Source organism: Myotis nattereri, assembly GCF_964212035.1.
Source record: "Myotis nattereri genome assembly, chromosome: 2".
Classification (NCBI taxonomy): Eukaryota; Metazoa; Chordata; class Mammalia; order Chiroptera; family Vespertilionidae; genus Myotis; species Myotis nattereri.
Window position 1 is genome coordinate 104,470,484 of NC_138076.1, and position 22,295 is coordinate 104,492,778.

General features: G+C 39.0%; 1 pseudogene across 1 annotated transcript; it reads right to left on the minus strand.

Moving 5' to 3' along the window:
• Window positions 1–21,660: 21,660 nt before the first annotated feature.
• On the minus strand, window positions 21,661–21,910 carry LOC308514488 (diphthamide biosynthesis protein 3-like; annotated as a pseudogene). The gene has a single exon. The product of its transcript is annotated as a diphthamide biosynthesis protein 3-like (transcript).
• Window positions 21,911–22,295: the final 385 nt, after the last annotated feature.

The following is a 22,295-nucleotide window of genomic DNA, read 5'->3' on the forward strand; positions in this document are numbered from 1 at the left end:
GGTCCATGCCCTTGACCGGAATCGAACCTGGGACCCTTCAGTCCGCAGGCCGACGCTCTATCCACTGAGCCAAACTGGTTTCAGCAGAAGGCAAAATATTTAACTTGCATAGAATATTATTGTTGTATATGAAATAGTAAAAATGAATTATTAAGACCTATTTAAGGACAGTGAATTAGTAAAGTACACAATTGATATACAGTAATTTATAGTAGTCATGTAAATAACATCTATATAGAACATATAATGAAAGACAAGACCATTTCAAATTAGGCAGTCTCATCCTTCGATGGCTCAATTTATTTTTCAACTTTATGATGGTGCAAAAGAAATATGCATAATAAATTATATCATACTAGAGGCCCGGTGCACAAAAATTTCTGCACTCGGGGGGAAGGGGGGGAGCCCTCAGCCTGGCCTGTGCCCTCTCGCAGTCTGGGACCCCTCGGGAGATAACAACCTGCTGACTTAGGCCTGCTCCCGGGTGGCAGAGAGCAGGCCCAATCCCTAGGTGCAGCCCCTGGTCAGGCTCAGAGCAGGGCCGATTGGGGAGTTGGGGCGCCGCACCCTGTCATGCATAGAGCAGGGCGGATCAGGAGGTTGCGATGCCACCCTCAGTCATGCTCAGGGTAGGGCCGATTGGGGGGTTGGGGAACTGCCCCCTGTCACACTCAAGGCAGGGTCAATGGGAAGGTTGCGGTACCACCCCCTGTCACGCACAGAGCAGGGCCAATAGGGGGGTTGGGGCTCTGTACCCTGTCACGCACAGAGCAGGGTCGATCAGGGGGCTGGGGAGCTCCCCCCTGTCATGCACAGAGCAGGGCCCATCAGGGGGTTGAGGAGCGCTCCCCTGTCACTCACAGAGTAGGGCTGGTAGGGGAGTTGGGGCACCGCCCCCTGTCACACAGAGAGCAGGGAGGATCAGGGGGTTGGGGCGCCACACCAGTCACACTCAGGGCAGGGCCGATGGGGTGGTTATGGCTCTACCCCGTCATACACAGAGCAGGGCCCGTGGGGGATGGTTGGGGTGCTGCCCTCTATCACCCACAGAGCAGGGCCAATCAGGGGGTTGGGGCACTGCCCCCTGTCACACACAGAGCAGGGCTGATCAGGGGGTTGGGGCTCCGCACCCTGTCATACACAGAGCCGCATGGAGATCAGGGGGTTGGGGAGCTCCCCCTATCAGGCACAGAGCAGGGCTGATCAGGGGGTTGGGGCACCTTCCCCTGTCACGAACAGAGCAGGGCAGATAGGGAGGTTGTGGCCCCGCCCCCTGTCACACACAGACCCACAGGGCAATCAGGAGGTTTGGACGCTGCCCCCTGTCATGCTGATCCCGGTGCCGTGAGGCCTCACGGCTCCGCTGAACCTGGTGCTGGGAGGCATATTACCCTTTTACCATATAGAATAGAGGCCTGGTGCATGTGTGGGGGCCAGCTGGTTTGCCCTGAAGGGTGTCCTGAATCAGGGTGGGGGTCCCACTTGGGTGCCTGGCCAGCCTGGGTGAGGGGATGATGGCTTTTTTGCAGCTGGTCACACCCCCTTCAGGGTCGGGGTACCCACTGGGGTGCCTGTCCAGACTGAGTGAAGGGCTGAGGGCTGTTTTCAGGCTGGTGGGTGACTGAAGTTCCTAACCTCTCCTTTTCTTCTTTTTTTTTTTATTCTGCGACAGCTGTAGCTCTGAGGCTTGGCTCCAAATCTGAGGCCTCAGCTGCTGAAAGCAGGTATCTGGTTTGTTTGGGTTCTATAATTGAAACACTGTTTCAACTCCAGCTCTGAGATCCCAGCTGGCTGGCTTAAAGCAGGTTTCTGGAGTTTGTTTAGATTCTATATTTGTAACAATGTTTCAAACTGCAAGCTCAGAGGCTGTCAGCGGCAGGCGGGGAATGTTAGCTTCCTCCGTCACTGAAGCAAGCAAGCCTCATATTCGTTTCAAGCTGCCTGGCTGCTGGCTGCCATCTTGGCTGGCAGTTAATTTGCATATCACCCTGATTAGCCAATGGGAAGGGTAGCGGAGGTATGGCTAATTACCATGTTTCTCTTTTATTAGATAGAATAGCCAACAATTTATACACTTTGTGTTAGATGATTTTGCCAAACTGTGGGCAAATGTTAAGTGTTCTGAGCACATTTACAGTAGGCTTCCCTAAGCTATAGTGTTTCCAACTTAATGATTTTTTTTAACTTTTGATGGTTTTATCTGGATGTAACCCTATCATAAGTTGAAGAGCATCTGTACTAACAAAAATGATGAAATATGTACAAATATAATTAAAAAGAAATTAGCAAAACCTATGGGGGGAAATTGTGAAATATTAAAGAGAGTAAAAATAGAAGCTAAAGTATCTTAAATTATATATAAATAAACTCTGAAAGACTGAATGATAAAGTCTCCAAGACCACATAAGAACCAAGAGCAGAGAGAGACAAAATGGTGGCATAATAAACAGACGTGTCCTGAGCCTTGTCCCGGAGCAGATAGAATGAGCTAATAAATTGAATAACATCCACCCCAAACTGGCAAAGTAGACACAGCTGGTGAGACAATTCACAGCCAGGAAGGGCAGAGGACACCTAAAGAACAGTAAAATCAGGGATCTAGGCTGGGGAGAACTGTGAGACCTCTGAGCCCAGAGGGTCAGAGGAAACCACACAGCACTGAGGCTGTGTCTCTTGGGTCAGGCAAAGCATCTGACTGTGGAAAGGAGGTCCACAGGACTTCTGATGGCAGGAGATTCTAGATCTTGGTCTACAGTCACGACAAACTGAGCCCAGAGGGGCCATTAAGGACAGCTGTCCAAATCATGCAGTGTTGGGAGGAGAGGGACTCGCAGTAGCACAGCTCTTTCCCCTCTTTGTGGTCTTTGCTTTTCTTTGCTGAACCTAGTTCATAGGACCTTTTGGATACAGACACTCACCCATGCCTGAGGTGCAGACTTGTGGAGTCTAGGGAGAGGCTGGGGTGAGAAGAGGTGGCCACAAGTCTGGCACTGAGTCATACCTGATGTTCATGGACCTAGGTAGCCATTTTCTCCTGAAGAAATAGTCCCTCCCTGCAATCTCCAGGCAACCAATATAGCCAGACCCAGACTATGCCCTGAGTGGTACAAAGGAAAAAAAAAAATCTGGTAGTGCCTGAGAGTCCACAGGGACTGGCCTAAAGAGAGGACTTCAGTCCCAGCAACAGGAAACTGAGAAGCCACAGACAGTATAGAAGAGTGGGATCTTAAACCAGCCAAAGGAACAACACTTCACTTTTTCATTTTTTTTATTTTTTTATTATTTTGTTATCTCTTTTTTTCTTTATTTTCCTTATTTCATTTTTTTTTACTTTCTATTCTTTTTTCATTATTTTCCCATCATTCTAGTTGATTTTATTTTATTTTGTCCTATTTTTAATCAATACTTTTTAAATTTATTATTACTATTACTTTCTTCTCTTTCTTCTTATCCACTCAGCCTCTTTCTAATTCCTCTATACTGAACTGAGGTCCTCCCCATATTCATCAAATTCTTAACCTTACTTTCTGTATATAAGATTTTGCCCCCATCCTCTTTACTGGGAATTTGCTGTTTGTATGTTTTGGTTTACTTGTTTGTTCTCTGGTGTTTTCTCCATATATATATATATATTTTTTTTCCCTGTCTTCTTTTTCTTTTTTCTTATACCATTTTTTCTCTCTTCGATATCATTTGCGCTCTCTTTTTTTCTCCTATAATTTTCTTTTCTCTGGTGGTTACTTATATTGGGGCTATCGGTGTCATGAGTACATTCATGTTTTGTTCCCTTTATGTCGTGTCTTCTCGAGGTGAATTTTATCCTGTTTGGCCAATGTGTTAGAGAGCGAGCCACATAACCAGACACCCGAAGAGGAGACTCCATCCACGAATGGGTCAATAACACTCCTGACCCAACTACAGAGGCAGGAAGAAGGCGGCAGTGAGGGAGAGAGCATGAGTGAGTGAGAAAGCAAAAGAGGAGTGTGTGGTCATGTGTGGTGTGTGTGTGTGTGACTGAGACACAGTTAGATCCTGCAGGACCTTTGGCAGCAGGCTAACTGGGCTCGCCTAACTAGGCAGCCTCTGCTACCATTGCAAACAGTCCCAAGCGGCCGGCTCTTCCTCAGAGTCCTCGTCTTTTTGAAGGGGAGAGTTGTTGTGACTGGGAGCTCAGTCTCACCTCCAACCAGGGTGCCCTCACATAACACCCGAAACTCTACAGCCACCCCCGCCAGGGACCTTCTACCTTGGCTGCGGTCCCATAGTCACCGAGACTCTAGCCACCTCGGGAATAGGCTCCTGTGAGTTCTGAAGCGTGCTCCCCTCTGATGAGCCCAACGATTTAGCCCAGGGCACTGCGACCATGTGAGCAGGCCCCTTTTGTCCAAGGAGCAGCACCCCTGTGAGCAGCCCGCCCCAGGTTTTGGAGCGGCAGCCTCAAGTGGCCTGCCCCTGCCCAAGGAGCAGCAAATGTGCCAGTGTCCCGCACTCCCATCCAAGGAGCATCAGACTTGCACACAGCCCACCCTGGTCCAAGGATCAGCCTGCCCTTGCCTGAGAAGCAGCAGCCACATGCAGCCTGCCCCCATCTGAGGAGAGATCAACAACAATACAACCATAGTAGGGGACTTTAATGCCCCATTGACAACACTGGATAAATCCTCTAGACAAAAAATCAGCAAAGAAACAGCAATCCTAAATGACTCGCTAGATCAGATGGAGTTAGTTGAAATCATCAGAACATTTCACCCCAAAGCTATGGAATACATATTCTTATCAAGTGCACCAGAGACATTTTCAAAGATAGAACACATATTGAATCACAGGGAAAGTCTCTCCAAATTCAAGTAGATTGAAATTATATCAAGTATCTTCTCAGACCACAATAGCATAATATTAGAAATAAACTACAATCAAAACAATCAAAAAAAATTCAAACACTTGGAAGCTAAATAGCATGCTATTAAACAATGATTCGGTTATCAAAGAGATCAAAGAAGAAATTAAAAACATCCTAAAAAAGAATGACAATGAAAATACAACAATCCAAAATCTATGGGACAAAATGAAAGCAGTCCTGAGAGGGAAATTTATAGCTCTATAGGCCTACTTCAAAAAAACAAGAAAAAATTGTAGTAATTCATTTAACTCTACAACTTAAAACATTAGAAGGAGAGCAACAAGAAAAGCCCAGAGTGAGCAGAAGGAAGGAGATAATAAAGATCAGAGCAGAAATAAAGGACATAGAGACCAAAAATCAATACAAAAGATCAATGAGACCAAGAGCTGGTTCTTTGAAAGGATAAACAAGATTGATGAACCACTAGCCAGGCTCACCAGGAGACAAAGAAAAAGGACCCAAATAAACTAAATCAGAAATGAACGAGGTTAAGTAACAACTAACCCTTCTGATATACAAAGTATTGTAAAAAAAATACTACAAACAACTCTACTCCAACAAACTGGACAACCTCAATGATATAGACACATTCCTAGAAAAATATAACCTCCCAAAACTCAATCAGGAAGAATAATAAAACCTGAATAGGCCAATAACTACTGATGGAATTGAAACATTAATCAAAAAGCTTCCAGCAAACAAAAGCCCTGGACCAGATGGCTTCACAGGGGAGTTTTACCCAACATTCAAAGAAGAACTAAAGCCAATCCTTCTCAGACTATTCCAAAAAATTCAAGAGGAAGGCACACTTCCAAGCTTTATCTATGAAGCAAGCATTACCCTAATAACAAAACCTGATAAAGACAACACAAAGAAAGAGAATTAGAGGCCAATATCCCTCATGAACATAGAAGCAAAAATCCTCAACAAAATTCTAGCAAATCGGATCCAGCAGAACATCAGAAAGATCATACAGGATGACCAAGTAGAATTTATCCTGGCAATGCCAGGATGGTACAATATCTGCAAATGAATAAACATGATACATCACATAAACAAACTGAGAGATAAAAATCACATAGTCATATCAATTGATGCAGGAAAAAACATTTGAAAATACCCCACACCCTTCCTTGAGAGAAACTCTGAGCAAGTGGCAATAGAAGGATCATACCTCAAATAATAAAAGCCATATATGACAAACCCACAGCCAGCATCATACTCAATGGGCAAAAACTAAAACCATTTCCCCTAAGAACAGGCACAAGACAGGGATGCCCACTCGCACCACTCCTGTTCGACATAGTACTGGAAGTATTAGCTATTGCAATCAGACAACAAGGAGAAATAAAGGCCTCCAAATTGGAAAAGAAGAAATAAAAGTATCCTTATTCGCAGATGACATGATACTGTATGTAGAAAACCCTAAAGACTCCATCAAAAAATTATTAGACTAAATAAATGAATTCGGCAATATAGCTGGGTACAAAACTAACACCAAGAAATCAATGGCATTTCCATAAACCAATAGTGAACTTACAGAAAGAGAGACTAAAAACAATCTCATTTATCATTGCACCAAAAACATTAAGATGCCTAGGAATAAACTTAACTAAGGAGGTAAAAGACCTGTATTTAGGAAACTACAGGACACTGATAAAACAGATAGAGGAAGACATAAACAGATGGAAGAACATACCATGTTCATGGATTGGTAGAATCAACATCATTAAAATGTCCACACTACCCAAAGCAATCTATAGAGTCAATGCACTCCCCACTAACATACCAATGGCATATTTCACAGACCTAGAACACTCTCCAAAAATTAATCTGGAATAAAAAAAGACCCCGAATAGCTGCAGTGATCCTGAGAAAGAATAACAAAGTAGGTGGGATCTCAATACCAGATACCAAGCTGTATTACACAGCCACTGTTCTTAAGACTGCCTGGTACTGGCACAAGAACAGACATATAGATCAATGGAATAGAATAGAGAACCCAGAAATTGACCCAATCCACTCTGCTCAATTAGTATTTGACAAAGGAGGCAAGAACATACAATGGAATCAAAACAGTCTCTTCAATAATGTTGTTCAGAAAATTGAACAGATACATGCAAAAAAAAAAAAAATGAAACTAGACCACCAACTTACACCATACACAAAAATAAACTCAAAATGGATAAAGTATTTAAACCTAACAAGGGAAACCATTAAAATACTAGAGGAATCCACAGGCAGCAAAACCTTCGACATATGCCAAAGCAATATCTTCACTGATGCAGTCCTAGGGCAATGGAAACTAAAGGGAAAATAAACAAATGGGACTATATTAAAAAAAAAGCTTTTACACAGAAAAAGAAACCATCAACAAAACAACAAGAAAGCCCACTGCATGGGAAAACATATTTGCCAATGTTATCACCGATAAATGTTTATTCTCCAACATTTACTGGGAACTCATACAATTTAACAAAAAGAAGATAAACAACCCAATCAAAAACTGGGTAATGGACCTAAATAGTTACTTTTTGAAAGAAGACATAAGGAAGGCCAAGAGACATATGAAAACATGCTCAAAGTCACTAATCATCTGAGAGATGCAAATCAAAATGACAATGTGGTACCATCTCACACCTGTCAGAATGGCTATCATCAACAAATCAATAAATTATAAGTGCTGGAGAGGATGCAGAGAAAAAGGACCCCTCTTACACTGCATGTGGGAATGCACACTGGTGCAGCCACTGTGGAGAACAATATGGAGTTTCCTCAAAAAACTAAAAGTGAAACTCCCATTTGACCCAGTGATCCCACTTCTAGGAATATATTCCAAGAAACTAGAAACACCAATCTGAAAGGATATATGCACCCCTATATTCACAGCAGCACAATTTACCATAGCTAAGATTTGGAAACAGCCTAAATGCCTATCTGCAGATGAGTGGATTAAAAAACTGTGGTACATCTACACAATGGAATACTACCCTGTGATAAAAAAAAAAAAAAAGGAATTCTTACATCTACAACAGCATGGATGGAACTGGAGAGCATTATGCTAAGCAAAATAAGCCAGTCAGAGAACAATAAATATCACATGATCTCACTCATATATGGAATATAATGAACAACATAAACTGATGAACAAAACAGAATCAGAGACAGAGAAGCATTGATCAGACCATTAAACCTCCGAGGGAAGGTAGGAGTGGGTGGGGGTAAGGGGAAAAAATCAACCAAAGGACTTGTATGCATGCATATAAGCCTAACCAATGGACACAGGCACCAGGGGGGTGAAGGCATGAATGGGGTTGGGGTTGTGGGGGGCAATGGGGCGATAAGGACACATATGTGATACCTTAATAAAAATAAAAATCTAAAAAAACCTTTGAGAAAATGGAAAAAGAAATTGTGTTCTAAATTTGCAATGAGGTGTATGTATTACTTCTATAAGCCAAATAAATAATAAGCTTTAAAATAAAGTGTTTTTGGTGATGATTGCACAACCAAGAAAAATAAAAGAACCCAGAGCAGTTGTTATCTGTATACTAGAGACCCCATGCATGAAATTCATGCACCTGAGGGGGGGGTCCCTCAGCCAGCCTGTGCCCTCTCCTAGTCCAGGAGCTTTTGGGGGATGTCCAACTGATGGCTTAGGCCTGCTCCCTGGGGGCCAAAGCTTGCAGTTGGACATCCTTAGAGCTGCCGCAGAGGCGGGAGATGCTCCCGCCACAGTTGCTCTGTGAGCCTGGCTTCCGGCTGAGTGGCACTCCCCCTGTGGGAGCACACTGACCACCAGAGGACAGCTGAATTGAGCGTTTGCCTCCTGGTGGTCAGTGTGTCATAGCAATTGTCCTTCCACTGTTTGGTCAATTTGCATATTAGCCTTTTATTATATAGTATATGAATTAGGGGCAATATGGGAACTGCACTCATGGTGTAAAAGGTGGAAAGAAGATTTTCATTTTTTCTCTTTATACACTTTTTTTTTTTGTCTTTGGACCTATGCGGGGATCACCCCTTCTAAATTTAAGTTAAGAAATAAGTTTAACCACCTCCTGAACATGTATTATTTCTTAATAGAAAACATTATTAATGTGCATATAATTTAACAAATGCCCAAAATTCACTGCCAATCAATCTTACACTGTTTTATATGCTCTACTACAAAGAATATTGTAGGTGATGGCAATAATTTTCTATAGTGAGTGGAAAACAGATATATCACTCAAGTGCAAATTCACTTACTATGAGATGAAGCAAAAAGATGGAATTTCAAAGAACATGAAATCATCTGAAGATCAACTTTTAAGGTCTTGCTTTAGAAAAAATGATTTAAGAAAAGCCTTTGAAAGATTTTAGCAGGAGCCTGTGAATATGTCTCTGTAACTTTCCTGTCCTCAATTGGTAATGGCAATTTTATGATCAAACTAGAGGCATGGTGCATGAAATTCATGCACTCAGAGGGGCTTCTTAGCCCAGTCTGCATCCTCTCAAAGTCCAGGAACCCTCAGGAGATGTCCAACTGACGGCTTAGGCCCACATGTGGAGTGGGCCTAAGCCATCAGTTGAACATCCTTAGCACTGCTGTGGAGGTGGGAGAGGCTCTCGCCACCGCCGCTGTGCTTGCCAGCCATGACCCCGGTTTCTGGCTGAGCAACACTCCCCCTGTGGGAGTGAACTGACCACCAGGCGGCAGCTCCTGTGTTGAGCAACTGCCCTCTGATGGTCAGTGCACATCATAGTGACCGGTCATTCCATCATGGTCCGAAAGCAACTCTCTGACATTCCCCGAGGCGTCCTGAATTGTGAGAGGGCATAGGCTAGGCCAGGGGACCCCACCAGGGCACAATTGGGGGCTGGGGAGGGACGTGGGAGCTTGGCTAGCTGGGGAGGGATCATGGGAGGTCTCCAGTCTGTCCAGCCTGTCTCACTCAGTCCTGATTGGCTAGACCTCAGCAGCAAGCTAACCTACTGCTCGGAGCATCTGCCCCCAGTGGTCAATGCATGTCATAGTGACTGGTTGACCAGTAGACTGTCTGCCCCCTGGTGGTCAGTACACATTATAGGAGCAGTTTAGCAACCTTAGCATATCATTAACATATTACGCTTTGATTGGTTGTATTGCCAACCAGATGACTGGACACTTAGCATATTAGGCTTTCATTATATAGGACATTTGACAAATGCACTCAAAGCTAAGCATCAAGTTTTTTATTATAGTTTGCACAGAAGTAGTGAAATTTCTCAAAAACAACCCAGCCAGATCCATCTCTGAAGATTGGTCTCACAATGCAATTATCCTGATACCTAGGGGAAACATTGGGTGTTAGGAGATCTTCAGGGCATGGAGTATGAGTTACAGTCTGGACATGCAAACTTAAAGAGGAGCAAGAAGGATGGTAACATGTTGGAGAGAGAGTCATCTTTCCTTAATTTTAAGAAGGTGGATCATGGTGTTTTCACATTAATGAGTTGGTTTTTTATTTTTATTTTTTTGTTTTGTTTTGTTTTTATTTAGGTGACTGCCACATAATAAGGCCAGTTCATTATTCAGTCTAGGAAACAAATTTATTTCTTTAAAAATTTACCTTAGAGTAAACTAGTAAAAAATAATCTTAAGGCAATTGAAATAGCAATGAAAGTGTTATATATTTTTTCTCTAGTTAACTGAAAACCTTCATCAATTTAGTATAAAACTGACATACAGATATATTCTGACTACCAAAAGTGGAGAAATACAATGTTCTAAGAACTACATAGCACATAATTTTGAAAGTTCAGAATGTTGTATATATTTTGAAATCACCATGTTCAAATGATTCATCATTTTTATATGTTAGAAAATTATATAATGGCTAATAAGCTGCAGAACAACATATACTTTAGTGACAAGCAAGTTTAACATATATAATATGAGGATTATAATCAGGTTTTTTTTCATATTTTTCTGAGTATTAGATGAGTACTTTAATTAAGAAATTATTTCTGTCTCAAATAATCATATTGCTACCTGGCAAATCTCAGACATAACATAGAAAAGATATTAGAGAGACATAATTTAACAGAAAATTTGAAAGATAGTCAAGCACAAGGGCTTTAATTGAGATGTGCTTGCATTTAAATCTGGGTTACTGTGCTCACTAGATTAATGTTTTCTAGCAATTTACTTAACATTTGTGTGACTGGGTTTTCTCATTTGCAAAATGCATCTGCAGTAGCTACCTCATTGTGTTCTTGAGAGAATTAAATGTATTAATCAATGAATGAACACATGAATGCTTACAAAATCTCTGGTACACAGAAAAACTGACATAAAAAACACACAAAAACAACAAGCAATTTATTAGAATGGATTGAATAGGGAGAACACTGGATTTATAATACAGTTTTTCCATGTATTTAATTTATAATTCTAGGCCAGTGGGAGGCTGGGTTGGGGGATGGATGGATGGATCCAGAAAAAAAGAAAAAAAGCATGGACACTGACAACAATGTGGCAACTGCCAGGTGGTGGAGGGTATAAGGGGGTTAATAGTAATGGAAAGAATCTTTACTTGGGGTGGTAAATACAGAGTATAGATGATATGTGTGAATTGTGCACCTGAAATGTATATAATTGCGTTAGCCAGTGTCACCCAATAAATTCAATAAAAAGGTGGAAAAGAAAGAAAAGAATAAAACATATTAGGATAAAAAGAAAAGAAACAGAATAAAAGAAAATAAAAAGAAACACATATCAGAATCATATAATTTGACTTTTTAATTGCTTGATCCAAGTATGGATAATTTTATATGAAATTATTTTTAATTCCTTAGATTATTGTGTACATGATAAGTGTGTAAGAAGTTAACATGGATGACAATAATTTGATTGATTGGTTACATGAAAATTATGTCCAAGAAATATACACAGGCATTCCTCACTTTCAGTGGTTATGTGAAACAATAAGATGAATTTGGATTCTGACACCTAGCAAAGCAATCTTTAAAATCAATAAAAAATTTTGAAAATGTCCGATGGCCTGTAAAAAAAAATTGTTAACAATTTAAAAACTCCCTTAACTTGGATAAATAGATGAGTACAAGTAAATAGATTAGTGGTGACTTTAGTTTTTGAAGCCTAGAGAATAAAACTCTTTTTAGAGATGCAATAATGAATAGTTTGTTCCCTTTTTCTCAATGATTCTATTCTATTCCAAACCAGCAGATCTTGTCTCTGTTGCTGAACCTGGTAAATCTTCATTAGGTTGCACATTGTTCTTTCTCAAACTCCTAAAGAACAAATTAATAATGTAGCTGAAAGCAAACAATCTATTAGGAATTTATTGTGGGGCATCTGTTTCACACAAACTTAGTTAGAATCCTGCCTCTTAGTTCAGGAGACACTTACATTTATATCTCCAGGCACAGTCCTCCCAGCAAAAATACCCAACTTCAGTTAAATTGCCATTTTAAGCTTCAGCTGTAATATTCACACAATGAGCTCAAACACAAAGAAAGTCACAGCTTGACATTATTGGTATTCAAACAAGCAAATAATCTATTCCTTTAGAAAAAATAAATAAATAAATAAATAATGAGGCCTTGAAATACTGGAGTCAGATTAAACAGCATCATGGAATTAAATTTTCTCATTTCTGGGAAGAAACAGTGATAAAGAAAGTAAACCAAAATGAAAGAAATATATGGGAAATAGACATGGAAATCGAGTACTTCTTTGTGGGAGAAATAATGAAGAACATTTGTATTATTTATACATCAGCAAGAAAGGAAATTAATGGCATTTTAAAAGTTATGTGAGCCCTGATTAGGTGGTTCAGGTGGCTGGACTGTCATCCTTTACACCAAAAGGTTGCTAGGTCACAATAGGCAACCAATCAATGTTTCTCTCTCACATCAATCTCTCTCTGTTTCTCTCCTTTCAACCTCTCATTCCTCTCTCCCTAAAATCAATAAACATATCACATATTCTCCAGTAAGGATAAAAAAAAGTTATATGGAAGACTCTCTGTGTGGAGAGGTGGCTATAAATTTATTTTACAAATATATATGAAGTATTTAATTATGTACCAGGCACTATTCTAGCACCAGAGTCACATGTTGAATAAGACAGATAAGATACTTGCTTTCCCATGAGGTGGACAGAAATATTCAAGTAAACAAAGATTTAAAATTATGTTTAAAAATTATAAATGTTATGGAGGTCACAATGGGCTATGAAATTAGGAGTTATTGAGGTGAATAGAAGACTATTTTAGATCTTAAGGTCTGAGAAGACCTCTCTAAGAAAGTTAATTTGAGCCTGTTTGTTACTACTTAGAGTTCATTCAGCTTTAAAATGTAAAACAATAGTTTCTACCAGTGCTAATTTAAAACAGAGGAAGGCCCTGACCTGTTTGGCTCAGTGGATAGAGCATCAGCCTGCGGACTCAGGGGTTCCAGGTTCGATTCCAGTCAGGGGCATGTTCCTTGGTTGCGGGCACATACCCAGTGGGGAATGTGCAGTAGGCAGCTGATCGATGTTTCTCACTCATTGATGTTTCTAACTCTCTATCCTTCTCCCTTCCTCTATGTAAAAAATCAATAAAATATACTTATAAATAAATAAATAAATAAAAAAGAGGAAGATGATGAGGACAGTTTTCAGGAAATTTCTGTAGTTGACAGATGCTTTGTGCATCAGGGGTTGGCATCAAAAGAAAGTGTCAGACCAACCAAAGAAATTGTATGCATGTATGCATAATCCTTGGTCACTGACAATAGTGTGTTGAATGCCTAGGTTGGGGGATAGGGGCAGGCTAGAAGGGTTCAATGGGGTTAGGGGAAGGCGGATATATGTAATACTTTCAACAATAAAGATTTTTTTTAAAAAGCAGGTATCAGAAGCAAGCAGTTAGGATGAACGAGAGAGAAAGGTTTTAGTTGGATAACCTACTCTTTATCTTTTTTTAAGAAAAAAAAATTGCTCATCAGTTGAAAATGTCATTTCAGCCCTAGCCAATTTGGCTCAGTGGATAGAGTGTCAGCCTGCAAACTGAGGGGTCCCAGGTTCGATTTGAGTCAAGGGCACATGCCAGGGTTGAGGGCTCGATCCCCCGGAGGGGGTGTGCGGGAGGCAGCCAATCAATGGTTCTCTCTCATCATTGATGTTTCTATCCCTCTCTCCCTCTCCCCTCCTCTCTAAAATTATTTTTAAAAATATATTTTAAAAATGTAATTTCACTAAAAGGAGAACATTTAGTTAATTGTGAGCTTGGCTTGGTGATAATTTTTCTCATATGAGTGAAAAGAAATAAACACAGTAAACTTTTTTTTAGGTTTGTGATTGTCAAGTGGAGTGATTGTCAAGTGGAGTGATGTGTTATTAGAGAAAGAAAGGGAGGAAGTTGTCTGCCATAGAGGCTGCACCTCATTTAAAAAAAAAAAAAAGCTTTAAAATGTGGTATTATTTTTTAAAAAGGCAAAAAAAACAACAACAAAACAAAACATGCACACACAAAAAAATAAGGCAATGGCCAGACTCTATAATATCACTCAAAAAGAATGAGAAAAATTATTTAAATCATACAACTTAAGAGAAGCATATTGTGTTCAATCAATCAATCCAATATAGTAAGCGATTTCTAACAGACACAAGGTTCAGAAATAATTTTCTGAAATAAAGAAAAATAATTTTCTGATTTTTGACTCAGTGAGATTGATTTCAGATTTCTGACCTCTCAAGCTTAGGCCACTAAGTTAGTGGGTTTTTATAGTATCAGCAGGAAATAAATATAGTCAGTATTTATAAAGTTCTATAATGAACTTGTATAGCCTTAAGAATTAGAATAAATTCAATGTTTTATTAAACAGTGGTTGTATACCACCTTTTCTTTATCCATTCATTTATCAATGGACACAAGTTGTTTCCAAATCTTGGCTGTTGTAAATAATGCTGCAATGAAGATAGAGGTACATATATCTCTTTGAATTAGTATTGTTTTCTTCAGATAAATACCATAAATGAAATTGCTGGATCTTATGGTAGTTTTATTTTTGAGGAATCTCTATATGTTTTCATAGTTGTTTGTTGCACCAATTTATATTTCCACCAACAGTGTGTGAGTGTTACCTTTTTTACACATTCTCACAAATACTTAAATCATTTTATCTTTTTGATAACAGTCATTCTGACAGGTGTAAGGTTTGATTTGCATTTCCTTGATTATTAGTGATGTTGAACATCTTTTCATATGCCTGTTAGCAATCTGTATGCCTTCTTTGGAAAAGTATTTATTCAAGTCCTCTGTCCATTTTTAATTAGGTTGTTTGGGTTTTTTATATTAAATTGTATAAGTTCTTGATATATTTTGGATATTAACCCTTATTGGATGTAAAATTTGCAAATATTTTCTCCCATTCAGTTGGTGGTCTTTTGCTGGTGTTGATGGCTTCTTTAACCTTATAAAAAATTTTGATTTATGTAATCCCATTTGTTTATTTTTATTGACCTTGCCTGAGAAGACCAGTTCAAAAAATATCACTAAAACCTCTTTCAAAAAGGGTACTGCCTATGTTTTGTTCTAGGAGTTCTATGGTTTCAGAAGTCACACTGAAGTCTTTAATTCATTTTGAATTTACTTTTGTATATGGTGTAAGATTGTAGTTTAATTTCATTCTTTTGCATGCAACTGTCCAGTTTTCCCAACACTATTTATTGATTTCTGTGGTTGCTTTTCTCTTCCATTGATCAATATGCCAGTTCTTGTGCCAGTACCAGGCTGTTTTGATTACAATGACTTTGTAATATAGTTTGGTATCCAATATTGTGATCCCTTTAACTATGTTTTTCTTTCTCAAGATAGCTGAGGCTATTCTTGGTCTTTTTTTGCTTCCATACAAATTTTTGGAATATTTGTTCTATATCTGTGAAATATGCAATTGGTATTTTAATGTGGATTGCTTTGAGTAATATAGACATTTTAATGATCTTAATTCTTCTAATCCGTGAATATGTTATACACTTCTACTTATTTACACCTTCCTCCATTTTTGTTTTTCAATGTCCTATAGTTTTCCTGGTATATGACTTTTACCTCCTTTGGTAAGTTTATTCCTAGGTGCCTTGTAGTTTTGTTGCAATGGTAATATATTTTTTTTTTTTAGTTTCCCTTTCTGAGAGCTAATTATTAGTATATAAAAATGCTATTGAGTTTTGAATGTTAATTTTGTATCCTGACTTGTTTCTGTTTTTAGGATAAATGCTTTTATTTTTTGACCCTTGAATATGATGTTGGTTTTAGGTTTTCATGTATGGCATTTATTATGGTGAAGTATGACCCATCTTTTCCCTCTTACTTAGAGTTTTTATCATAAATGGGTGCTGAATTTTTTCAAATTCATTCCCTGTGTCTATTGATATGATCATGTGATTTTATCCTTCAGTTTGTTTCTGTGATGTATTACATTTATTGATTTGAAGATATTTTACCAACTTTGCATCCCCAAAAGAAATCCTACTTGGTCATGGTGTATGATTTTTAAATTTACTGCTGGATCTAATTTGCTAATATTTTGCTGAGGATTTTTACACCTATGTTCATCAGAGATATTGGCCTATAATTTTCTTTCTGTGTAGTGTCTTTATATGGATTTAGGATTAGGTTAATGCTGAGCTCATAAAAGAAGCAAGGACATCTTTCTTTCTCTTGATTTTTTTTAATAGTTTGAGCAGAAGAGGGGTTATTATTTCCTTGAATGTGTCATAGAACTTTCTTGCAAAGCTATCTGGTCCAGGGCTTTAGTTTTCTGAGAGTATTTTTTTTTTAATTAATGCTTTGATTATATTAGTTGTTATTGGTCTATTCAAGGTTTTATGATTCTTTCTGATTGAATTTTGGAAGATTGTATGTTTCTGGGAATTTGTCATTTTTATGCAGGGTGTCCAATCTGTTGGGATATAGTTGTTCACAGTATTTTCTTACACTCCTTTGTATTTCTGTGATGTCAGTTGTTCCCTCACCTATTTCATTTCTGATTTTATTTTTTTGGGGGTTCTCACTCTTTTTTTCTTCATCCGTCTGGCTAAGGTTAATCAATCTTATTGATCTTTTCAAAGAACCAGCTATTATTGGTACATTGATCTTCTGTATTTTTTTTTTTTTAGTATCTATGTCATTTATTTATTTTCTGATCTTTTGTTTCTTTATTGATTAAGGAATTACATATGTGTCCCTATCCCTCTATTTCCCCCCATCCCCCCACTCATGCCCTAACACCCCCTCCCCCCTGGTGTCTGTGTCCACTGGTTAGGCTTATATGCATGCATAGAATTCCTTTGGTTGATTTGTTGCCCTTACCCCCACCCTCCCCTACCTTCCCTCTGAGGTTTGACAGTCTGAACGATGCTTCTCTGTCTCTGGATCTGTTTTGGTTCATCAGTTTATGTCAGCGGTTCTCAACCTGTGGGTCGCCACCCGTTTGGGGGTCGAACAGCCCTTTCTTTTTTTTTTTTTTTAAATATATTTTATTGATTTTTTACAGGGAGGAAGGGAGAGAGATAGAGAGTCAGAAACATCGATGAGAAAGAAACATCGACCAGCCGCCTCCTGCACATCCCCCACCGGGGATGTGCCCGCAACCCAGGTACATGCCCTTGACCGGAATCGAACCTGGGACCCTTCAGTCCGCAGGCCGACGCTCTATCCACTGAGCCAAACCGGTTTTGGCGTCGAACAGCCCTTTCATAGGGGCCACCTAAGACCATCGGAAAACACATATATAATTACATATTGTTTTTGTGATTAATCACTATGCTTTAATTATGTTCAATTTGTAACAATGAAATTGGGGGTCACCACAATATGAGGAACTGTATTAAAGGGTCACTGCATTAGGAAGGTTGAGAACCACTGGTTTATGTTGTTCATTATATTCCACAAATGAATGAGATTATGTGATATTTATTTTTCTCTGACTGGCTTATTTCACTTAGCATAATGCTCTCCAGTTTCCATCCATGCTGTTGCAAATGGTAACAATTCCTTCTTTTTTACAGCAGCATAGCATTCCATTGTGCAGATGTACCACAGTTTTTTTTTTAATCCACTCATCTGCTGATGGGCACTTAGGCTGTTTCCAAATCTTAGCTATGGTAAATTGTGCTGCTATGAACATAGGGGTGCATATATCCTTTCTGATTGGTGTTTCTAGTTTCTTGGGATATATTCCTAGAAGTGGGATCACTGGGTCAAATGGGAGTTCCATTTTTTAATTTTTTTGAGGAAACTCCATACTGTTCTCCACATTTATTAAGTCCACAGTGGCTGCACGAGTCTGCATTCCCACAAGTGGTGTAAGATGGGTCCTTTTTCTCCGCATCCTTGCCAGCACTTGTCATTTGTTGATTTGTTGATGATAGCCAGTCTGACAGGTGTGAGATGGTACCTCATTGTTGTTTTGATTTGCATCTCTCAGATGATTAGTGACTTTGAACATGTTTTCATATGTCTCTTGGCTTTCATTATGTGCACTTTTGAAAAATATCCATTTAGGTCCTGTTCCCATTTTTTGTTTGGGTTATTTATCTTTTTTATGTTAAGTTGTATGAGTTCCCTGTAAATGTTGGAGATTAAACCATTAATGGAGATGACATTGGCACATATGTTCTCCCATGCAGTGGGATTTCTTGTTTTGTTGATGGTTTATTTTGTTTTGCAGAAGCTTTTTATTTTGATATAGTCCCTCTGTTTATTTTCTCTTTAGTTTTCATTGCCTTAGGAGCTGTATCTGTGAAGATATTGTTTCGGCATATGTCTGAGATTTTGCTGCCTGTGGATTCCTCTAGTAATTTTATGCTTTCCTGTCTTACATTTAAGTCCTTTATTTTTGTGTATGCTGTAAGTTGGTAGTCTAGTTTCATTCTTTTGCATGTATCTGTCCAATTTTCCCAACACCATTTATGGAAGAGACTGTCTTGACTCCATTGTATGCTCTTGCCTCCTTTGCCAAATATTAATTGAGCATAGTGGTTTGGGTCGATTTCTGGGTTCTCTATTCTTTTCAATTGATCTATATGTCTGTTTGTGCCAGTACCAGGCTGTTTTGAGAACAGTGGCTTTGTAATACAGCTTGATATCTGGTATTGAGATCCCACTTACTTTATTCTTCTTTTTCAGGATTACTGCAGCTACTTGGGGTCTTTTTTTATTCCTAATGAATTTTTGGAAAGTTTGTTTTAGGTCTGTGAAATATGCCATTGGTATGTTAGTGGGGAGTGCATTGACTCTATAGATTGCTTTGGGTAGTGTGGACATCTTGATGATGTTGATTCTACCAATCCATGAACATGGTATGTTCTTCCATGTGTTTATGTCTACCTCTATCTCCTTTTTCAGTGTCCTGTAGTTTTCTGAGAAGAGGTCTTTTACCTCTTTAGTTAAGTTTATTCCTAGGTAGCTTAAATTTTTTGGTGCAATGGTAAATGGGATTTTTTTTTATAATCTCTCTTTCTGAAGTTCATTATTGGTGTATAGAAATGCCTCAGATTCCTTGGGGTTAATTTTGTATCCTGCTACATTGCCAAATTCATGTATTAAGTCTAGTAGTTTTTTGAAGGAGTCTCTAGGGTTTTGTATGTATAATATCATGTAGTCTGCAAATAAGGACAGTTTTACTTCCTCTTTTCCAATTTGGATGCCTTTTATTTCTTCTTTTTGTCTAATTGCAATGGCTAATACTTCCAGTACTATGTTGAACAGGAGTGGTGCGAGTGGGCATTCCTGTCTTGTTCCTGTTCTTAGGGGAAATGGTGTTAGTTTTTGTCCATTGAGTATGATGTTGGCTGTAGGCCTGTCATATATGACTTTTATTATGTTGAGGTATGATCCTTATACTCCCACCTTGCTGAGAGTTTTTATCAAAAATGGGTGTTGGATTTTGTCGAATGCCTTTTCTGCATCAATTGATATGACCATGTGGTTTTTTTCTTTCAATTTGTTTATGTGATGTATCACGTTTATTGATTTGCGGATATTGTACCATCCTTGCATCCCTGGGATAAATGCTACTTGGTCAGGGTATATGATCTTTCTGATGTACTGCTGGATCCGATTTGCTAAGATTTTGTTAAGGATTTTGGCATCTATGTTCATGAGGGATATTGGCCTGTAATTCTCTTTCATTGTGTTGTCTTTACCTGGTTTTGGTATTAGGGTGATGCTGGCTTCATAGAATGAACTTGGAAGTGTGCCTTCCTCTTGAATTTTTTGTAGTGGTCTGAGGAGGATAGGTTTTAGTTCTTCCTTGAATGTTTGGTAAAGCTCCCCTGTGAAGCCATCTGGTCCTGGGCTTTTGTTTGCTGGAAGCGTTTTGATGACTGCTTCTATTTCTTCCATAGTTATTGGCCTATTGAGATTTTTAGATTCTTCCTGATTGAGTTTTGGAATGTTGCATTTTCCTAGGAATTTGTCCATTTCCTCCAGGTTGTCTAGTTTGTTGGAGTAGAGCTGTCCATAGTTTTTTTTTTTAACAATCATTTGTATTTCTGTGGGGTCTCTTGTTATTTCGCCTCTATCGTTTCTGATTTTGTTTATTTGGGTCCTCTCTCTTTGCTTCTTGGTGAGCCTGGATAGAGGTTTGTCAATCTTGTTTATCCTTTCAAAGAACCAGCTCTTGGTTTCATTGATTTTCTGTATTGGTTTTTTGGTCTCTATGTCATTTATTTCTGCTCTAATCTTTATTATCTCCTTCCTTCTGCTCACTCTGGGGTTTTCTTGTTGCTCTCTTTCTAATTCTTTGAGTTGTAGAGTTAGATGATTTATTACCATTTTTTCTTGTTTTTTGAGATAGGCCTGTAGAGCTATAAACTTCCCTCTCAGGACTGCTTTCATTGTGTCCCATCGGTTTTGGATTGTTGTGTTTTCATTGTCATTAGTTTCCAGGATGTTTTTAATTTCTTCTTTGATCTCATTGGTACCCCAATAAATATTTAATCTAATATTATTCCATCCTGGTCTGAGAAGATGCTTGGTATGATTTCAATCTTAATTTGGGGAGACTTTTTTTGTGACCCAATATGTGGTCTATTTTTGAATCTGTCCCATGAGCCCTTGAGTAGAATGTATATTCTGTGGCTTTGGGGTGAAGTGTTCTGAAGATGTCAATTAAGTCCATCTGATCTAGTGAGTCATTTAGGATTGCTGTTTCTTTGCTGATTGTTTGTCTAGAGGTTTTATCCAGTGATGTCAGTGGTGTATTAAAGTCCCCTGCTACGATTGTATTGTTGTCGATCTCTCCCTTGATATCTTCCAGAAGATTTTTTATGTATTTGGCTGCTCCCGCATTGGGTGCATATATGTTTACCAGGGTTATATCTTCTTGTTGTATTGGTAACCAATTAAAAAAATAAAATCCTGTTTTAGAAGTAGGAATCCTAATGATTTGAGGTAGACGATGTTATCAGATAATAAATTAGGTATAAGATAAAAATAACAAGACTGAGGGAATGAAAGCACTGACTTGAAATTACCTTCCTTTAAATTCATGTGGAAAATAAAGAACACTTTTTCCTATCCAAAGTTCTAAGCATGAAATCCAGGTATGCCCTGTCATGGACTTGCTTCTTTAATTGGAGATGAACTCAGAGCCAATGGAAAGAATCCACAGCAGCAAACTACAAAGCAGTTGTCCCACGAGGAAGCCAGGAACTTTGCCTTTGATTTTTCCAGCTTGTCTAATTCCTGATTGTTCAGGATTTGGATCCCGAAAGTCCTTGTTTAGCATTTAACTAATTCTTTGTTGGTGGAAGGGGCTGGGACTGTTTCTCCACACATAAACTGCTCTTTGTCATAAATCACTTTTATAATGAGAGAGCAGCTCAGACACATCACCACGTCTTCCCCGTTCTCCAAATCTTCCTTAGTGATGTAGAAGTTATCGCCACAAGGGCAGGGGTAGAAATACGTCTCCAAGTCCTCATCATATTGGAAGTCCTCGATTTCCACCTTCTTCGTGAAACACCGCCATTGTTCTGGGGCCTGATAGGGACCCCCACCAGCCGAAACTGACCCGGGTCGGTCTAACTTCGAGAACGCTGGCCCCAGCCAGGTGTAAGCCACCACCTGCCTGTGGTGCTTTAATGGGAGTGCATTAAATCTATAGATTGCTTTGGGTAGTATGGACATTTTAATTATTTTGATTCTATCAATCCATAAACACAGTTTGTTCTTCCAACTGTTTATGTCTACCTCTATCTGTTTTTTCAGTGTCTTGTAGATCTCTGAGTACAGGTCTTTTACTCCCTTAGTTAAATTTATACCTAGGTATCTTAATTTATCTGGTGTGATGGTAAATGGGATTGTTTCTTTTGTGCTCTCTTTCTGTAAGTTCACCATTGGTATATAAAAATGCC